This window comes from Physeter macrocephalus, chromosome 12 (assembly GCF_002837175.3).
Source record: "Physeter macrocephalus isolate SW-GA chromosome 12, ASM283717v5, whole genome shotgun sequence".
NCBI lineage: Eukaryota > Metazoa > Chordata > Mammalia > Artiodactyla > Physeteridae > Physeter > Physeter macrocephalus.
The window spans coordinates 87,605,615-87,620,957 of record NC_041225.1 but is presented as its reverse complement, the minus strand read 5'-3'; the positions used below and the strand labels follow the sequence as shown (position 1 = coordinate 87,620,957).

Below are 15,343 nucleotides of genomic sequence, written 5' to 3'. Positions count from 1 at the left end.
AGGGTAAGCTGTGACGAAGTGAGAGAGTGGCATGGACATATATACACTTCCAAACGTAGGGTGGATAGCTAGTGGGAAGCAGCCGCATGGCACAGATAGATCAGCTAGGTGGTTTGTGACCACCTAGAGGGGTGGGATAGGGAGGGTGGGAGGGAGGGAGATGCAAGAGGGAAGAGATATGGGAACATATGTATATGTATAACTGATTCACTTTTTTGTAAAGCAGAAACTAACACACCATTGTAAAGCAACTATACTCCAATAAAGATGTTAAAAAAAAAAAAAGCTCACCAAGAGGTGGCTGATTCGTAGAAAACAGCTGATTTGTATATATGCTTACACATATAGAAAAGAGAATAAATTGCGTTGGTGCATTGAAAAATAAAAATAAATTTAAAAAAATAAAAATAAAAATAAAAATCATGACTTCATACTAATACCTCTAATTCCAATCCAACATCTCAGAGTTCTTCCCCTCCTTCCAGTCCATATCTACATCTTCTCCCTGAATGAGACTACAACAACAATGTATTTATTCAGTTACTAAATCTTATATATACAAATAAAATAATTTCAGAATTGCTACATTAATGCCACTCAAACATGTATTAATCCCCCCCCCCGCCAAATGTATTAAGTAAAGCTTGAGATTTCTTTGAAGTTCTTTTTGTCCATTGAATAGATCCTACTGAGAGTATATAGTCAGAGAACTGTGTTCAAAAGTTATTTGAATTTTTAAAAAAAGGTTATTTGAATTAATTATTTTCTTCTGTGTGTATATGTTATTTATTTGATATGCAGTTAGGTTTATTCATTTCTGTTGCCACTGAATTTCAGATGTTTCCCCATTCTTATTGATTTATTTTGGGAACTATATAAAATGTCAACATAGTTCAAAAGTCAAAAGCTATATAAAAAAGGCATAATAAAAGTCCCATTTCCCTCTCTATCCCTTCTACCTCCTTCCCACCTATCCTCTCTAAGTAAATAATTTTATCCTTCCTATTTCTTTTTGTAAAAATAAGCAAATACAAATACATTTCCCTTTCTTTTTTCTATAAAAGGTACCATATTATATAATCCTTTTGCGCAATGTTTTTTTTGCTTAATGACATATCCTGGAAATCACAGTGTATCAGTTTATAGCGATCTTCCTCATTCTTTTTTTTTTTTAATAGCTGCGTAGTAGTATACTACATGGAAGTACCATAATTTATTCAACTATTTTCCTACATATGGACATTTATTTCCATTATTTTGCCAATATGAATAATGCAAGAATAGATAGTCTTGTGCATGTGTTTTGATATTGTTGGAGATATATCTTGAGGGTAACTTCCTAGCTTCTATGTAAGGACTAATTAAATAGACATTTCTGGCAATACTGGGCAAGAAAAAAGAGAGAAGATACAAATGAAAAATACTAGGACTAAAAAGTATAATAATTACAGATATAATAGAAGTTTAAAAGATCAAAATGCGTTGAACAATCTGGGGCAGTAAATTTGAAGACTTAGAAAAAATGGATACATTTCTGAGAAAGTACAGGTTACCAAAAACTGCCTAGCAAGAGGAAATATAGAATTTGAAAAGACCTGTAAATAGAAAGAAATTAGATCAGTTGCTTAAAATATACGCACCAAAGAAGTAACAAACAAATCAAAAATTACCGCTAGGCTCCCATGATCTTTCAAGTGACTACACTCAAAGGAATAGCCAAACTCAATCTTTACAAAACTCTTTAAAGAGAATAAAAAAGAGGAAATATTGGGCTTCCCTGGTGGCGCAGTGGTTGAGAGTCCGCCTGCCGATGCAGGGGACATGGGTTCGTGCCCCGGTCTGGGAAGATCCCACATGCCGCGGAGCGGCTGGGCCCGTGAGCCGTGGCCGCTGAGCCTGCGCGTCCGGAGCCTGTGCTCCGCAATGGGAGAGGCCACAACAGTGAGAGGCCCGCGTAACGCAAAAAAAAAAAAAAAAAAAAAAAAAAAAGAGGAAATATTCCCCAATTCATTTATGAGGCACTTTTAAACCAATACCAAAGAAGTAAGTATGAGAAAGAAAAATTATAGGCCAATATCACTTATGAAATTACACATAGTCTAAATGAAATAATAGCAAGTTGAATCCAGCACTGTATTAAAATATATCAAAAAAGATTTACCAAAAATGTTAACATTAGAGAATGTATTAATATAGTTCATCACATTAACAAATTGAAGGAGAAACATGATGATCTCAGTAGATACAGAAAAATCATTTGATAAAACATAACTCCATTTATACTTTTTCTAAAAAGAGAAGGTTAGTTAGGTCTAAAAGGGAACTTCATTAACTTAATACAGTATCTGTCAAAAAAACAAAAAACAAAAAACCCCAACCCCATAGCAAGAACCATTCTTAAAGATGAATCAGATAAAGGTAAAATCTTAATGTCTGGGACAGGGTAAGAATGCCTGATAGTAGTGCTTCTATCCAGCATTTTTCTAGGAGACTAACAAGTACAATAAGACATGAAAAAATAAATGACCAGTATTAGGATTGGAAAGGAAGAAACAAAATTTTTCATGAGAATAGGCAAACTATTGGAACTACTATTTTATAAGATTTCTGGATGTAAGACAAGTATACAAAATAATTGCTGTATGCCTGTAAACCTATAACAAACATCTAGAACATGATATTTTTTTTAAAAGAAAGCATTTATAATAGCACTTAGAATGATAAGTTACCAAAAATAAATTCAAGAAAGGATGTGCAGGATCTTTATGGAAAAACTTATAAAACTTTATTGAAGGACATTGGAGATCTAAATAAATGGAGAAATATATCAACTTGGGTGGGAATATTTGTTATCATGAAGACACCCATTTTCTTCAAATTATATTTAATTATATTCAATAAAATTCCAATCAAAATCTCAGCAGGATTCTTCATGGAACTTGACAAGTTGATACTAAAAATTATATGAACAAGCCAAGGGCCAAGAACAGCCAAGACAATTTTCAAGAATGAGGTGGTGGGACTTCCCTGGTGGCACAGTGATTAAGAATCCGCCTGCCAATGCAGGGGAAGTGGGTTCGATCCCTGGTCCGGGAAGAACCCACATGCCACCGAGCAACTAAGCCCGTATGCCACAACTACTGAGCCTGCGCTCTGAAGCCCGTGCGCCACAGCTACTGAGCCCACGCCCGGCAGCTACTGAAGCCCGCGCGCCTCCAGCCTGTGCTCCGCAACAAGAGGAGCCACCACAATGAGAAACCCGTGCACTGCAACGGAAACCCAACGCAGCCAAAAAAAAAAAAAAATAATGAGGTGGTAAGAGGAGAGTCACCCTACTAAGTAGTATAAGACAGTTTGGTTTTGGTTTGGAGATAAGCAAATAGATCATTGCAACAGAATAGAAAGTCTGGAAACATGCCCATACCCATATGGAAGCTTGATATTTGACAAATCAGTGGAGAAGAAGGATGGGCCATCTAACAAATGGTGCTACCTATGTGAAAAAGAAATAAAGTTAGATTTCACCTCATACACAAAACACATTAAATATGAAAAGAAAATATTTGCAGCATTGTTTATAATAGCAAAAAAAAAAAGGAAACCACTGAAATGTCCATTAAGAGTATGGATAAATATTTATGATTTAGTCATGCAATGGAATACTTAACACAGGAAATAAAATAATGAACAGGGCTACATTTATCAATATTGATAAATCTCAAAAACAATGATGAATGAAAAAACAGTAGCAGAGTAATAATACTGTCTGATGTCATTTATATAATGTTTTAATATGCAAAGCAATATTATATATATATTTATGGGTATATTTTTCAAGGATCCATAAAAACATTCATGGGAACAGTTAGCAACAGATTCATGATACTACTTACCTCTGGAGAGAGAGAGAAGGCAATGGAATCTAGCAGAACAGGAGGTGCTTCATTTGTATCTGTTATGTTTCATCTTTTAAAAAGATAAAATTTTCACAAAAATTTGACAAAATGGTAAGATTTGGCAGTATGTGGATATTCATTGTAGTATCCTCTAGACTTCTCTGTATGCTTGCAATGTTTCATTTTATACATATATTTTAAATGTGTATCAACATGTATAGGGAATATCATTCTCATCACTATCCTTCTGTAGTTTCCCTGAAACTTCTACATTGTTCTGAAATATTCTGAGAAAGTATTATGTTTCCCCCACTGTAATTGTGTGTGTTTAATTTCCTTGCATTTCTTATAGTTTTTGCTGTATATATTTCAGTGCAGTGGGGTTTGGTGTGTTCATGACATTTTTTATCTTCTTGATGTTATAATCTCCACCTTCCCACCTCTCTCTCTTTCTTTCTTTCACACACACACACACACACACACGCACACACGAAATATCCCTGTTTCATTGAATATTGCTGTCTTGAATTCTACTTCATCTCATATTAATATTTCTATTCCCATTTTATTTGCCTTGTAAATTTTTTTTTTTTTTTTTTTTTTTTTTTTTTGCGGTACGCGGGCCTCTCACTGTTGTGGCCTCTTCCATTGCGGAGCACAGGCTCCGGACATGGATCTTCCCGGACCGGGGCACGAACCCGTGTCCCCTGCATCGGCAGGCGGATTCTCAACCACTGCGCCACCAGGGAAGCCCCTGCCTTGTAAATTATTGCCTACACATTTATATCAGAGTGATATTTAGTTTCTGTGTATATGTCACTTGTAGACAAAATTGAGCTGAATTCTACTTTTTTTTTACCCAGTTTGAGAAACTCTGTCTTTAACTTTAATAATTAATGGAACCCATTCTTATTTATTCTGCCACTGGTTGTTGTGAGCACTTATCCCAGCCATCAAGTAGCTTGTTTGTTGGTTTGCTTATCAAGTTTGTTATTGTTTCCATTTATTTTCCTGATTTGTACTAGAGTGGTAATTTTCATCGATCCTTTTGATTTCTTAAGTAGTTTGGAAGGGGAGCATCCTAATCCTCTCTAATTACCATTCTCCTATAATATTTTATGAAGAGATTTCGCTGTATCTACCTTATCAATATCAATAATTGAATAGTAAATAGGACCTCCCCAACCCTACCCATAAAGGAAGAGACGTTTAGCATACCGTTTTACCCTACTCTCTACTCTACCATTTCACCTGTACACACCTGTCAAGATTTTGGAAATAATCTGGAATCTCACCAGTTTTTTGAATCCTTGCTTAACACCTATATTAAACTTCACAGTTTTTTAGGCTTTGTGTGTGTGTGTGTGTGTGTGTGTGTGTGTGTGTTCTCTATGTTTTGCTAGAGTACTTCTTTGAATAATATTGAGTGTGTGGGCAATACTTTCTGAGTCCTTGCATATCTGAAATGACGTTTTTTCCCTCTTATACATGAACAATAGTTGGCCTGATTCTCTTTTTCTTTATGGGTAAACCTCCCCCATTCCCTTTGGGAGCTTTTGGTATTTTTTCTCTTTATCTTTGGAGTGCAGAAATATCCTTAGGATTAAAAAAAACTTCTCCATGTATTTTATAAAATTATACAAGTAATACATGAATATGTTCTTTGGAATTCAAAAATATCACCAAGAATATTTTTAAAGTTATACAAGTAATACATGAATATATTCTCTCAGCTCAGAATTCAAACAATGCAAAAAAAAAAAAAGTAAAGTTCCTCTGACGACCCTCAACTCCAAATCTATTCCCAGACGTAACCTCTGTGAGAAGTCTGGTGTGAACTTTCAGGCTTTTTTCTAGGCATTTGCAAAGATATGAATCATCACTAAAAATTTGTTTTTAGATAGATATATTTTATAAGTAAAAATACACTTATTTATCTACAAATAGCTTAATTACACTTAGCAGTTTGCCTACATAAGGATCCCCTCCCTCCCTCCCTCCCTTCCTTCCTTCCTTCCTCCCTTCCTCCCTCCCGCCCTTCTTCCCTCCCTCCCTTCCTTCCTTCCTTCCCTCCTTTCTTTGTTTTTCCTGCTGAGTAGCATTCTCTCCCATAGTGATGGATTTAGATTGTTTCTGATTATTTGCTATTAGAAATAACAGTGCTGTGAAAAATCCTTATAAAGTTCTTTTTGCACAAGTATGATGATTTCTTAAGGGCCCATTCCAGAAACTGAGTTTGCTATGTAAAAGGCAATGCACATTTCCCTGAACACCAAAAAGATCTCACTTCTTTTCATATATTTATTGGCTATTTACATTTCCTCTTCCATGAATTAGCTGTTAACATCCTTTGTCCATTCTTCCATTTGCTGTATTTTCCTAATTGATTTGTAAGCATTCCTTATATATTTTGGATATTAATCCTTTGAATTATATATATTACAAAACTCTCTCCCAGCTGTTTTTCCTTTACTCTCTGGTGTCTTTGTTGTAGAGAAGTTTTATATATTGATTTTTAAAATATAATGATCTTTCCTTGGATTGAGTTTTGAGTCTTGTCCCCACTTCTCACCTCCATCTCCTTTATTAAAATAACTAGATTTGTGAGAGTTGTGTCTGGGAATCAGCTCTTAGATGTATCTATCAATTCTTCTGTTTTCATTTTCTAATTTATTCATTTTTGCTCTTGTTTTTATAATATCCACTTTTCCTCTTTGATTTGTTTGTGGCTGGTTTTTTAATCTTTTGCCTTGAATTTATTCTTATTTATTCTCATTCTTTCCTTCTAATGAAGCTGTTTAGGGCTGTGAATTTGCTTCTGAGTATATCGAACACTTGGCTATGTTTAATACGTTTTCATATATAGTGATATATGTTTTTATTTTCTAAATAAGTTTGAAATTATAGCTTTGAATCCTCTTTAGTCTGTTAGATAGTCAGAAGAATGCATTTTAAATTCCAAATGACTGGGTTTTAAAAGGATATATTATTTTGTTATTATTTTCTAGTTTATCTCATTTTCAGAGAGAGTGACCGCTACAATTTTGCCATTTGAGATTTATTATGGTTTTCTTTGTAGCATAGTATATGATTATATCAGTTAGGAGTAGGACCACTTGTATATAACAGAAAGTTCAAAATAACAGTAACTTAAACAAAATAATTTATTTCTCTCTCATACCAAAGAATTTTGGAGGTAGGCAGATCCCCACAGTCATCAGGAATCCAGGCTTCCATTTTTCTACACCATTCTCTGTGCTGCCTTCTAGTGTCAGTCACCTCATAGCCCAGAATAGCTGCTGAAGTTCCAGTCATCACAGCCACATCCCAGGGAGGAGAAAGAAGGGAGAAGTAAAAGGATGTACCTCCTAGCTGAGTCATTTCCCTTTAAGTAGTCTTCTTCAGAGCGTCACAGAACAGTTCTGTTTATATTCCATGTAGAACTTAGCTGGATATATAGTCAATCCCTAATTATAGGGATTCTGTTAGTGAGAAAGAAGTGAAGAATAGCTATAGGTAGGCAAACAAGAATCTGCCACAGTAATTTTCATAAATATTCCATCAATGCTTAAAAATACAAAGATATATCTTTTGGCAGTATCATCTCTCCCAAGCCAGAGAAGTTGAGTTTGGGGCTTATTCCTCATAAGAGGCCAACTGGACCCTTTCAAAATTAATGGCTGCCATCAACTGGGATAAACTAGCTAACCCAAGGGTTGCCAGCACTGTGTCTAGTTCACAGGTGTTATTGAGGACACCCCATATTTTTCCACTCTCTCCTCTTTGTAAGACAAATCAGTCACTTCAGGGTCACTATGGCCTTTTAGGCATCATGCGAACTTGGGTGCTGATCCACTCCCATGTTGTTCAGAGGTTTACTGCTGAAGTAGACGCTGTGAATGTCCTATCAGGACCAGTTCTCTTCCAGCCTGAAGCAAACATCCCTCTGTGGATAAATGTGTAGGATGTGAGAATAGGAATCCCTGGAATCTGAGATCCTGTATGAACACTTGACTGAGGCGAATGGGCAGCATGACCTGCGATGGCCTCAGTGGCAGCCAGGGCCAAAATGACAGGCTCACCTAGCCTCACTTCCTAGCCCCGAATAGTTGTATTCCGGGATTCAGAACAGCTGGGCCAGAGGCCAGGTCCCAAGAGGAGCCACTGGTCGTGGAGAACCTGTAGCCTTCCATCCAGGCACTTTGACGTGGATAAGCAATGTGAGGACTCGTTGGTCCCACTCCCTCCCGGGGCCACTGCCTCACCCAGTAAGGTGGGAGCACTGTGGCTGTCCTGGCACTTCCACCCAAGGCCTGGCTCCCACCAGCCACATCAGCTCCCCTAAGACCCTGCTGTCGCCTGGTAGCCCTGAACATCTCAGCAAACGCCTGGTCTGAAGGCGAGTGAAGGTTCCAGTCCATGCCTTAGGGAAGCCCCTGCTGTGATAGAATGGGTAAGAAATATACACATGCAGAAACCACTAAAATGCTTACCAAAATAGAAATGGGGTGCCAGCGAATGTGCTAGAACTAGGTCCCTGAGTGATAAAGGGAAGGAGTGAGTAAGGCTGGCAGGTGCCTCGACTAAGATGCTTCTGGAAGCAACATCTAAACTGCCTCCTGCCCAGGTGAGCATCCCTGACTTGACCCCCCACGCTGTTGTCACCTTGCCTGAGAGTAACCCCGCCCCTACCCTGCTCACTCCCAGAGCTCAGGAGAAACGAGCTGGTTTTTTCCCAGAAGCTGGTGCCAGTTTAGTCAGCAGATTTCACAGATCTACTGGCACCCATGTAGTGTCTTATTTTAAGCTTAACATTTGAAGATGGAAACTTTTCCCCCTTTGATGTGTGGCAAAGAGATCCCAATTTATACACAAGCATGGCGGCTAAGCCAGTGCACCACCGAGGCTGGTGCAGTTCACGGCTCCCCTTTTTCAGGTACCTTCCCAGAAGAACCCCACCAACCGTGGTCACTTCTTATAATTGGCATCTCAATTCCCATGTTTCCACTGAGGGGTGTGCAGCCCTGTCCTTTCCGGGCATGTGTGGCTGGGGAGAGGCAGGGCCAGGGTCCAGGCCCTCATCCCGTCCTCTCTGCATTTCCCCAGCTGCCAGCCTTTACCCTTGGCTCCCATAATGTCTCGGGGCAGGGAGCTGGGTTTCTCTTGTGGGCCTGAGGTTCTCCCAGGTGACATCGTGCCTCCCCTCTCAGCCCTGAGCTCCCTGACGCTGCTGTCCTCCTCTCCCCTCCCCCTGTCATTCTGGAAGTCTCAGAACTTAAGTCCAGAACCCCCCTATCCAGCTGGGAGACTGAGGAGGGCAGACCGGGAGCATCCTGTCAGTGAGTCCAGAGGCCTCGGGTTATGTCCAAACCAGATTTCTGTCTTGGGACATTTGGAGCTTGGACTCTACTCTGAACCCTCTCATTTTAACACTGCAGATGATCGTGTGGACTTAGAAACCCCATTTCTCCAAAAGTGCTGGTGTAAGTCAAGTCATCTCTGCGGGGAGGAAGGGTGGACCATGGAGGGTTCACTTATGTGAGGATTTGGCTGAGTCCCAGGGCCTTTCTGACACCTTCCAACCCTCCTCGTCCCAGACTTGGATACCAGTCATTTTGGCTTAATTTATACCATCCAAGAGTTGTGTTGCTCATTAAGCTGGAATTCACCAGTCAGGGACAAACATTCATTTGACAAAAGATATTTTCTTTAACTGGTTGGGATCCTTTAAACAGCAGCACCCCTAATGCACCGAAGTGTTACTTTTCGATCATTAGCTATATAAATCAGAAGGTGGAGACAAAGTAGAAGGAAAAAACAGGCAAATTGTTGAGTACTGGGGCCCATGGAAGGTCTTTTGAAAAGTAAGAGGAACATTTTAGAATTGAGTGAGTCAGTGCGGAGGAAAAGGGTGTGATGCCAAAGGACTGTTGCTTTGCCAGCGAGGACTCCCAGGTATTTGAGACGTGAATGTCATATGGTCTCACCCCTCTGAAGCTTCTGGAAGCTCTCAAGGAAGATACAATTTAAACAGATATTTACTACTGAGATGAATACTGCAACGAAGGCAGGCAGAGTGCTGAGAGAGCATATAATCTAACATCATGTTGAGGGCCAGGGAAGGCTTCCTGGAGGAAGTGACAACTAAGCTGAAACCTGGAGGTTGAGGAGGGATTAGCCAAATGGAGATGGGGTGGAGGATGGGAGGACCAGTTATTTCTGCCATTATCTTGCCAAGCATGGCAATTCTGTGCCCTGTGGTCTTCCCCTGACTTAAGTTTCACCACCCAGTTGTTTTGGCACACACCCTGCTTCCCCTCTGGATTTTTTTTAATACTTTTAAAAAGTTTTCTTTTTCTTATCGCTTAAGTCACTTTCTTATGGGGTAGGGGGTTGCTCAGTTCTGAGTCCCACTATCACAGTGCACAGAATTGTGACCAGCGGCCTTGCTTCCTTGTCCTTGTCTTCAACTGTTCATGTCCCACTTCTGGCCAAGCAGATTGAGATATTTGGTGGTGCCTCTCTCTCACGCCGAGACCTCATCTCTCTGCAGAGGTTAGAACACTCTGACCATGGAGGCCTGAAGTGAAGATGTGATTTTTCTTGTGAGCCAGTTGCCATATGGGTGCAGTTGGCCCCATTCCTGATTATGTCCTGAGACGAGGCTCAAACACAAACTTCCCTTCTTCCTGGACTAGTCAAGGAGGCCGCAGAGTTGGGCCAATGGTCACCAGGTGGAGTGGGTAGATAAGCTAGGCTGCTCAGGAACCAGTATCACTAGGGAAGATATAATTCAAGGTGCATTAGTAATGGTAAAGAATTTTTCTCAGAGAGGATAGCATATTCACTCTTCATATGTAGTAATCTCTGTATCAATCAGCTCTTGCTACTATAGTGCTGTGTAACAAATATCCATAAAATTTCAGTGGCAGCCATAAGCATTCATTCTTAGGGATCTGCAGTTACCCAGGGTTTGGCTGATCTAGACCGGGCTTGACCGAGGCAGTTTTGCTTCTCACTGCAGGTCTGGGGTCAACTGGGAGTCAGCTCACCCAGGCTGGACTCTGCTCCTCACGTCTTATCCTCGGATGAGGACACTAGTCAGGGCATGTCTCCTCTTGGCAATGTTAGGAGCACAGAGGGCCAGCAGAAACATATGAGGCCTCTGAGGCCTGGGCTTAGAACTGGCACACTGCCACTTCCTCCCACATGCCATTGGCCAAAGCAAGTCATATGGCCAAGCAACACCAAGAGCATGGAAACAAATTCCTCCCCTGACATGGGTATGGATGCAGGGAGGAGTGAAGAATTGGGACCAAAACTCAATCTGCCCCCCTCTCCAAAGGCCAATAGCCTCATGCAATCAGACTTTAATAAAAGGACTAAGGAAGAGATGGGTGACGGTGGTCATTGTCACAATCCATCATGGATCTTTTCCCTAGCCGAGAATGAATTAATGTTCTTAATAATGAGTTAGCAGTGTTCTTCCAGTGTGTGGTGTGGGCCCAGCTTTTTGCTGAGTGCTTTGGGGGACATCAGAGAGAAAAGCCCTAATTCTACCATCAGGAACTTACTATCCTTTATGGGATAAGCCTTGTGTTCAAAGACAAGATTGGGGCTAAATGATGCTCAGTTGTGAATGTAGACTGTGGAGTTCAGAGAAATGAGAGACCAGCAAAGGCTAGAAAAGAATGAGGTAGAAGGAAAGGAACGATACTAACATTTAACACCTAGTGAGCACGTGCTGCGTGCCAGACACTGTGCCAAATTCTTTCCACGCCTTACTTCCTCTCTTGATCATCCAGAGAGGTACCAGGATTGTCCCCATTTAACAGATGAAGAAACAGAGGCACAAAGAACTCAAGTAACTTGTGTGTGGTCACACAGCCGGTAAATACTAGAACCAGGATTTGAGTCCAGCTCCTCCCACCACCAGAGCCTGAGCGTTGATCATCAGGGCCCATGGCCGGCCCCCCAAGGGGAAGGGGAATCAAAGGCAGACAGATGTGCCGAGAGGACAGCTGCCGGGGGTGGGAGCTGTGGAGGGGACCCCAGTAGTGTTATGAACTATAAATGGGAGCAAAGATAGGATGTGCGATTTGGCCGAGGTCCTGCAGCAAGATAGGGTGCAGGCTGGGCTGGGAATTCTGGCTGTTGGCTCTCCTTCTACGTTCCCCGGTCCCAGCCGCTTTCTGGGCTCTCTCCACCCGCCACGCGGCCACGCCTGAAGCTTCTCCTTGGAAGAGGTGCAATCCACTGGCATTGAAGCCGGCGGACTGGCTCCCTCTCTCTATTCATCTCTTTCCTCCTTTCCCCTGCCATGTTCTGGAAAGGGCAGCATGAGGGAATGTGGGCAGGTTGCACCAGAGATATACATCTGAGAACTGAAGGAACATTTATTTTTAATTTAGACTTAAAAAGAAAAAAGGAAATTATAAAATATCTGCTCTTGCTCCTGGGATTGTGCAGATGGTGCTGCGTGTTGCCTAATAGGGAATGGGGCTGGCACCTGCGTGCTCGTGGCCCCACCAGCCTGACTGTAGGACCTGGAAGGCAGGATCCCTGTTTCTCTCGCCTCAGCCTCAGATGGCTCCCTGGGACCCCGTTTGGCCAATGTGGCATGGTGGTCCTCTGCCTTCTCACCTCACCCTCTCCGGACTCCCGTCTGCTGATTTCCTGAACATCCAACTTCAATGCAGCCAGCCTCTCAGCTGTTCCTGCTCCCATGAGCACACACATGCACACCTCAGCTCCATCCTATCACCTCCTTTGGCAGATAGCCAGACGTCTCCCTTCCTGAACTCCTGCTTGGATGTTAGAATTTATCAATTTTACACACATCCAGATACCTGTTTAAACCATCTTGTCATTTTCATGCCCAGGAGTTATAAAGGACATTTTCCTGTTTGGTCCTTGTGTTTATTGTGGTTAGATGCTATATATTCATCTCTTCTGGTAATCTCCACTGGGAGCGGTATGGGACTCAGTGCATAGAAGATGCTCGAAAATGGGCATAGAATGTGACTCTTCTTTTGTATTCAGGCGGGTGATCTGGAGAAGGAGCCCCTAAAATCAGAGAGTTGGGGCCCCCAAGCCAGGAATCAGGAGACCTGACTCTCTAACTTTCTTTAAAGCCTTGGGCAGATCACTGAATTTCCCTAAGTCTCTGTTGCCCCATTTGCAAAATATAGAAAGTAATCTCTATTTTGTCTGAGCCCCAGAGTTATTTTTAATTTTTTTAGGGCATTATCATTTCTTTTTTTTTTTAACATCTTTATTGGAGTATAATTGCTTTACAATGGTGTGTTAGTTTCTGCTGTATAACAAAGTGAATCAGCCCCAGAGTTATAATAAGGATCATGGCAAATGACATAAGGAGAAGTGCTTAGCAAAATCAATCAATCAATTCATCTCTTTAAGAAAGCATGTGGAGTCAGAGGTGCCCAGCATGGACATCAGGCCCGTGTTGGGGCAGAAGTTAGGGACAGGAGCCTGGTCAGGTTGGCCAACAAGGTGAAAAACTCACTGGTTACACTTTGTGTGTATGTGTATTGCATAGCCTGGGTATTAGTTTGGTTTAGTTTAGGGCTACGGTTTGTTCTGAAAAAAACTTGATATCACATAAAAAAATGCAAGAAAAAACAAGTAAGATGACCTGGCCTGGGCATCTTGACAGTCAGTGCAAAGAGGGACACAGTTGAATGTCCAGTGTTTGCAAGACAGATGCAAACCAGATGTTCAGAAGTATAAATTTCTGATCCTGAGATCAGAAAAATTTCCTCCACGTGGATTCATAATGGGGTCCAACGTAATGAGCAGTGAGTGTCCTGGACAACAGTTGTCTGGTAAATACGAGTCCCATGGACCACATCTTATGACGGTCCTGGTGAGCCAAGCACAGTTCAGGGGGTGCAAAGGGGATTGAGGGGGAGAATACAATGTAGTTCATAACACAGCAGTGTTATATAAACCAACGGATTAGGGGGAGTGATGTGCTGAGTTCCCAACAGTGGAAAACAGCTTTTATATCCTCAGGCTTTGTGAGGCAGTCAGACATGCACATGTGTATACATACATCTACATGCATGCGAATGCACACACACAAATTCACACACACACACTTGCGGGCTCATGCTGTCTGTTCCCAGCTTTAGGCCTCTCTAGGCTCAGCTTCCTCTCTATGGTCTGGCTCCTGACTGGGGCGCTAGGATGAGGCCCTGGGTCCCCTCGGGTTACTTCTTGGCAGGACTGGTGGGAAAATTCCCTTTACAGATGATGGGACCATCTGTACTGACTTCACACCTACTACCTGGAACCTGAGAATAGAATTTAAACTGAGACAGGACCTCCAAGGTCAACCTCTTCACTCTATAGGGGAGAAAGCTAGAACCCCAAAGGGGCATGTCTTCTGCTGGAGATCACACAGGGATGGAGCCTAGGCTAAGACCCAAGGTCTCCTGATTCTCACTCCAGCACTCTAAGCTGTCATTGCAAAGAAAAATCAAGTTAGGATCTTATTTTGGGGAGAAAAATATCATAAGGTAATTCTTCATTGGGCTATGGAATGGATTTACATTATGTAATTTTATTCAAACTGATATGGGCCAATAAATATAACTGTGTGTGCGTGTTTGCTGTTTTAAAACATTTTAATGTTTAAAACATGATTTACTAATGCTGCTAAGGATGTCTAGAATTTGATTTACTGCATAGAATTGAATGTTTACACATTCCTTACAGAAATTCTTGCCAAAGAGCCATTTTATCTACAAGAATAATAAATAAGTCAATATGTGGATGGCTGTGCACATTTTTTCCATATACAGCAGCACTTGGTAGATGTTATTTTGCACACAAGCACTCAAAAGGTAAATTTTGAGACACACATGGATCCCCGAAGTCTAAGATTTGGTCAGTGTCAAGATCAGGCAATTAATCTTGACTTAAACCAAAAAAAACAAAGTCACTGAGTCTAGGTCTTAGGTGAGGCTTTGGGACTAATGGATCCACACTTATGTAACCAGACTTGGTCATATGCGTGTATTTGTTCATTCATTCGCACATTCAACAAATACTTATTAGACATCTATGTTTCATTCAATAGCTTAAACATAGTGTAGGTGTTGCTTCATAGGGGCCCAGAGATAATATATAAATTTCCCTACTTGTCTCTGTAAAGCACTTAAGGCCTTTGAAATGATTCTTATTGAATCCTCACAAAAATCCTATTGGATGGCTAGGGTGTGACAGAGCCGGGTTAGCTGGGTGGAAGTAAAGGCGTTCCTTTTGTTTGCTGGTTTGTTTTTATTGTTCCCCTGCCCACCAATTACGAAAATATTCATGTCCACTGTTTAAAAGAACACAGAGGGCTTCCCTGGTGGCGCAGTGGTTGAGAGTCCGCCTGCCAATGCAGGGGACACGGGTTCGTGCCCCGGTCCGGGAGGATC

General features: G+C 41.3%; 1 protein-coding gene across 7 annotated transcripts in view; it reads left to right on the top strand.

Moving 5' to 3' along the window:
* SFXN5 (sideroflexin 5) overlaps positions 1-15,343 on the top strand; it is a 117,338-nt gene that overhangs the window by 43,532 nt on the left and 58,463 nt on the right. The gene's annotated exons all lie outside the window — the stretch shown is intronic.